Raw genomic sequence first — 6989 nt, 5'->3', positions numbered from 1 at the left:
TTGACTGTACGAGCTTCGGATTCCTCCCGAAAATCGCGCTGCTGCTGTGCGCGTGTGTGCCCTTCTGGCTGCTGGCTTCGGGTGTGAGTAGGTGGTAATGGTGGTGGTAACGGGAGCTAGGCCCAGGAAGTTTCAGAATGACTTGTCGAAGTAGCAGAAGTCACAGGTTGTTGATTACCTACGTATTCTGGTACGTAGGAAGAGTAGCATGAAGCAGTATGTAGAACCTGCTTCGGCTGATTCTGCCGTGCCTCAGCTTCGGCAATCTCCTTTTGCTTCTGAATGGTGACCTGACATGTTCTTGTAGTGTGGCCCTTGTCTTCACCACAGAATAAGCAATAAAGTTTTCTGGGCTGATCCCCGTACCTTCCTCCGAAGCCCCTGCCGCCTCTGCCCCTTAGGGTTGGTAGCCTGAAAGAACTTTGTTGTTGCCCTGCGGACTGAGAGTTGTGTTGTGGCCTTTGAAGCTGGCTTCCTCTGTCATCACTTTGGCTGGAGTTATGGATTGATCTAACATGCCTAGGGTGGATTCTTCCTCCGAAGCCCCTAGTCATTTCAGAAAACTTGTAGGCTTCTTCCCTTCTATGGCGGAAATCATTATCAGCCTAGATGTATTAATCCATCTTCTAAAGGAGCTTCTCTAGGGTCTGAGGGGGTTTTCTGGCAAAATATTGAGCCGTAGGTCCTGGCCGAAGCCCTTTGATCATGGCCTCAATGACAATTTCATTAGGCACTGTGGGCGCTTGTGCTCTCAGACGCAAGAACCTTCGGACATATGCCTGGAGGTATTCTTCGTGGTCTTGCGTGCACTAGAACAAAGCCTGAGCAGTGACCGGCTTCGTGTGAAACCCTTGGAAACTGGTGATCAGCATGTCCTTCAGCTTCTGCCATGATGTGATTGTTCCTGGCCGGAGAGAAGAGTACCAAGTTTGTGCGACATTTTCGACTGCCATGATGAAGGATTTTGCCATGACTGCTGTGTTTCCCCCATATGAAGATATGGTTGCTTCCTAGCTCATTAGAAACTACTTCGGGTCTGAGTGCCCATCATACATAGGGAGCTGGGGTGGCTTGTATGATGGGGCCATGGGGTAGCCTATAGTTCTGCTGACAGAGGAGAAGCATCATCAAAAGCAAAATTTCCATGATGGAAATCATCATACCATTCATCATCATTGTAGGAATTGTCTTGACGAAGCTCTCTGTGTTGAGGTCTTCGGTCCTGGTCATCTTGGGTGAGATGACGCATTTCCTCAGCGGCCTCATCAATCTTCTTATGAAGATCGGCAAGACGAAGCTTCTTCTCCTTCTTCCTCTAGACCTGTTGATGAATGGCTTCGAGGTCCCTGATTTCTTGGTCCAACTCCTCCTCCTGAGGTGTTGGACTTGCAGCCTTCCTTTTTTGGCTTCTAGCTTCGCGTAGTGTTTCTTGGTTGACGTCTAGTGGCTGCAGTGCAGCCCCCAGCGCTGAAGATTTCTTCGGCGGCATGACGAAGTTCACAGCTTGCCGAAGGAGGTCAAATGAGTTCACCGGAGGTGGGCGCCAATGTTGTGGACTTGTTCTCAAATGCTATAAGTTAAGAACAAGGCAATACAAATGTTAATGGTTAAAGACCTTCGTCCTTCGAATCATTATCTCCTTTAGGATATAATGATCTTCAGACGAAGGTTATGAAGGGCATACCTTCATAATTACAACATGTAATAATTAGGGCGGGGACATATGAAACATGGAAAAGAATGTGAATAATAATATTAAATCATTAGACTATTCATATTCTCATTATATAACCATGAACAAACATTAATGATATTGAATTACATTTGTACCTTCGGCTTGGCAGAAGGTAAAAATCCAGGAGTGATGTGCAAGTGAGTATAAGTCAGCATGAACAGTACGGTGTTACTGTTCATCTATTTATAGGCACAGGACGCAGCCTAGGTAAAATTACATCCATGTCCTTGACACTTACTACTGACTAAGAAGTAATCTGTCGAGAACTGGGCAGTATATTCCCCTTTAGGTCGGTTCTATTTTCCATCGCTGCCCTTGCCCTAAGCCGAAGCTTCTTCATTCATAGCTTCGGAACTGGTTCATCCTTCTCCTAGACCGCGTCTTTCATACCGTGCACACCTTCATCTCAAGGCCGAAGGTTCCTGTGACAATATATTATACTTGGAAAGCATGTTAGTCATGTTTTGAGGACCTTCGGAAGACGAAGGCAACCAATAATTAGTATATAGGACATAATAGGTCAGAGGACACTTGCCTTCACCAAACAGATGCTCAGGGTCTTCAACTTTGTGGAACTCGAAGAGCCAGATCGCTTGGTCGCCAAAGCTTGACCTTTGATCCCTTGAAGCTCGGAAACGGGTCACAATCTATTCGTGACGCATAGCGAATATATACTGGCACAAACAAACAAACAGACATATATATATATATATATATATATATATATATATATATATATATATATATATATATACATTAGAACATTACATCATTCAAATCAAAACATCATAAAACATGCAAAACAAAATAGAGCGTGTTACTACGGTCACACGAGGAAAAAGAAACGCGATAGTTGGAGCTACGGTCGAGAAGTTATCGCGTTTACACTAAATAAATATTAACTATAACATTCGACAAGATTATATTAATCAATATTTATTTAAAATGAAACTAGAGCTATCACATAATTTTAATTAACTGATCACACTAACAATTCTTAGTTAAATAAGTAATTTAAATAATACAAGTGACTCTAAGCGGGACGAATTAGCGGAGTGAGACGTAACGCGTGAAACAACACGACTGCACGCGACCTAGCGCGCACACCACGTGCGGAACGCGCGGACAACATGACGATGGCGAACCCAATACGACAACTTGCAAACGACTCACGGACACGCGCGACATAGCACGCCGACGACACACAAAACAACGCGCGCGATCAGCGCGAACGAGAACGCCACCACGTGCGGAACAGCACGCGCGACATGCGAGAAAGTACTAAATAGAGGATGCATTTATACTAAACAAATATTAAATAAATAAAAAATAGTTAAGTTAATATTAGCTATGTTAATGTTTATTATAAAAGCACAAGTTGAACACTATACATTTAATCCGACTGGAATATTAATCTAATAAATATTAGTCAAGCAAGCCTTAAGTTAATTATCTAAAATATGTGACCCGACGAATTAAGGTTACTAACATGAGTATTTATAAACGAAAATAATTTATTATCACGCGCAGACGTCGCGCGACACACGTGATCGACACGCAAGATACACGCGAGACAACACACGCGAATAACTCATAAACATCACACACGACACACGAGCACCACTAATAGATGTCGTGATTATACTTAACAAGTATTAATTCAAAATATTTCAGTATGGGATTAATCATGTTAACATGTATTAAAAAACGCAACTTAAAACTATAAATTAGTTCTAATTAAATTGCTATTTAAATTACAATCACATAAACATAATCTTTTAATACATTAGTGCAACATGCGTCATGACACAATATGTTTCTAACGTGTAGACGTAGACGTTGTTATTATAAAGTTAACATAACTGAACGGTTAGAAATAGGTACATGACGCAAATATATGGAATAACTAACAACTCGTGGCTAATAAACGACGCGATATATGAATGATACTAAATTGTGTCGTTTTATATTAACCAAATATTGAATACAACATTTAAGTTGGTATAATCACGATAACAGGTATTTACACACAAGAAAATAAAATTATAAATTAGATTCAATTGAATTTCTATTTTTAATAACCGACCACTAAACCAAAATAAATTATTTAAAATGAACGATGTGGCGAACCAATTTTATTAAAGCGCGAGAATCGCGACTCGCTCGAACGGCGACGCACGAAGAGCACAGGCGAGACGTGCGCTGGGGTAGACGAAGGGTAGACCGGGGTAGACGAAGCTCACCTCGCGACGACGGCGGACGACGAGTTGAGCTCGTGGCGAGGCACGACGACGGCGAGACTGTTGCACCGAGGTCGCGCAAGGGCCGAGACGGAATGCACAGGCTGCGCTGGCCGTGCCGGGGCTACATAGGCGAGTCACGCCGGATCATCGCGCTGGGATGGCTGGGGAGCTCTTCCATGCAGCGAGAAGGCGGAGGGCCATCACGTCGGGCAGGGTGTGAGAGAGAGACATGAACTGTCATCCGAGGTTGAGGGAAGGCAAGGGCCAAGGACATGGGTGCACGTCGGTTTGGGGAAGAGAAACACGGTTCGGTGGTGCCTGGGAGCACCCACGCACGCGCGTGCGCTAGAAAAGCGCAGGACGTGGCTGCATGTGCGCGGTTGGCGTTGGTCGCTGGCTGCTAGGCTACGCCGAGCGAGCAGGTTGTTGTTGGTTTAGGACACGCGGGGTGGGCTAGGGGAAGCACCCCAGAGTGGAGCGCGCACGCGATCTGCTCGTGGGCAACGCGAGCACTAGCGTGGGGCAGCTGGCAAGGGCTGGCGGCCTAGGGAGCGTGGGACAGGACGGCGCGTTGGGCTGTTGGGGCACGCCGTTGCTGGGCTATGGAGCATGGCAGCTGGGTCGCGGGAATAGGGGGTAGGCTGAGGGGGGAGGATGCACGTGGGGTGGGCTGAGGCTAAGGTGGGCTGGCGGGGAGGAAAGGGAACTGTTGGGAGTGAGGAGCAGCTGGGCGGGCCGTCCAGGGAAAAATGAGGGTGTTGGTTTTCTTTTATTTTTCCCTCCTTTTCGTGCTCTTTCTTCTATCTTCTATTTTATGCTATTTTGTTTTGAATTCACTTCAAACATAAATTTGTGGACTATGTGAATGCACGGCTAGAATAAATCAACATACAAAGAGAAAAGATGATCCAGCATGTCGTGCAACAATCATGCCCCTTTTTGGGTTTTATTTTATTCCATTTTGACACTTACATGTAAAGCAAAATTCTTCCCCATAGATTAGAAAAAGGAAAGTAAAGCAAGGAAAAGAAAGGGTAACACCTGAATTTGGTGAATATTAGAAAAGAAATTTTATACCCCCAAATTCAGGGTGTTACAAAAAATAATCGTGCTCGACGTCACCGGTGAAGGCCAGCGGGGTCCGGTGAAGCTTATCGCCTGTACCGTCACCATGAGTCATAGGCCTTATAAAATTCACCGTGTCCTTACCTCCATCGTCCAAATTATCCGTGCACTGATCTCCACCTCTTAATTACAGAGCTAGCGGCTCACTAGCCATCCTTTTTCGTCCACCATCGACCGAGATCACCGAATTTCCCTGGGAATGGTCATTGTTGCCGCCATGAAGAACCCAATCGTGGCCAACTTTCCTTGGGTTAGTTCATACCCGTCTAATTCTTGTTTCGGCATGCCTTTAGTCTCTGGTTGCTCACCATGCCGACCGATTAAACACTACTACCGCAGAGCTCCGAGAACATTGCATCGTCGCCCGGGAACACCGTCGTGGACACCTTGCGCACTGACCCACTCTCCCACGCCCGCTTCGTCCAAATTCACATGCGTACCACACCTCTGGTGAGTTAGTGATACTCGTCCTACCCTCAATTTAAATGCTACCATGTTCGGTTGCTCAGAACGGACTTGCTGGAGTTCTGACCCCGCCATCGTTGCGGGCAGACAAGGTCTGAGGGCGAGACCGTTAAATTAGTATCGGTGGCATATTTAGGGAGTCTCTGGGGTGATGCCAGTATGCTTACTTCCAGTGATGGGGGTCGCCGGCGACGAGAATCGCGACCGAAGCCAGGTGTTCGACCGGAGTCAAGTGAGGGGGCATAACGTCGTAAGAGAGATAGAAGGGAAGGGTCTAGGCGAAGATGTCAGTGACACATTAGAATAGTACCAGGAGGCGCATCGTGATTGTTTGAAACCCTAGGGATCCCGACGCAAAAAGAGCAACGCGGGCGTGGGCGCGCTCGGTTTTAGCGTGGGTTTGGGCCGACTCGGGCTGAATACGGCCCGTTACTATTCATGTTTTATCCTTTTCTTTTTACTGTCGACTTGGGAGATTTGTAGAAAACAATAGAAAATTGGTAAAATCATGAGACCAATTTTGCTAGTTTCCTAAAATCAAGTAGTAATTAATAAAAATAATTCCAAGATTTTTATCCCAAACCTGGAATTGTGTAGCATTTAAAGGTGCGTAAACCAAGTCTTTTAGAACAAAAGACAAAATGTTTTATTTTAAAACAAAAGGTGATGCTTCACACTAGATGGGATTTTTTACAAAGAAAAGACTAATGATGGTGGATCCATCACGAACGTGATGGGTTGATGAAAGTTGCCTAGATGGGGGGTGAATAGGCGAAACCTGAAATTTATAAACTTAAACACACACTAAGGCCGGGGTTAGCGTTAGAATTAAATCCGAGGCAGAAGATTGTTTCTCTTGCCACGAGTTGCTCAAATGATGTCGATGACGTTTGGGAGCAAACTCAAATCAATATTGGCAAGGAAACTTTAGAGAAAGGAAAGAGGGCAAACAAATCAAATGGACATCAACACAAGTGAACATGGTGATTTGTTTTACCGAGGTTCGGTTCCAAAGAACCTAATCCTCGTTGAGAAGGCCACAAAGGCCGGGTCTATTTCAACCCTTTCCCTCTCTCAAACGGTCACTTAGACCGGATGAGCCTTTTCCTTAATCACACGGGTCACTAAGACCCGCAAGGACCACCACACAGTTAGGTGTCTCTTGCTAGCTTTACAAAGCACTTAGGAATTAGAAGATAAAGGAAGAAGGCAATCCAAGCAACAAGAGCGCAAATGAACACAAATGATTCTCTCTCAAGTTTCTAAGCACTAGAGTTGATTTTGGAAACTTGGAGTGGATTGAATGCTTTGAATGTGTCTTTGAGTGGTTGGCATTGCTCTTGTATTGAATGGGAAGTTTAGAATACTTGGATGGGTTTGAATGAGGTGGTTGGGGGTATTTATAGCCCCCAACCACTTCC

Source organism: Zea mays, chromosome 9, assembly GCF_902167145.1.
Source record: "Zea mays cultivar B73 chromosome 9, Zm-B73-REFERENCE-NAM-5.0, whole genome shotgun sequence".
Taxonomy (NCBI): domain Eukaryota; kingdom Viridiplantae; phylum Streptophyta; class Magnoliopsida; order Poales; family Poaceae; genus Zea; species Zea mays.
The sequence above is the reverse complement of the archived record's forward strand: the minus strand, read 5'-3'. Positions refer to the sequence as shown.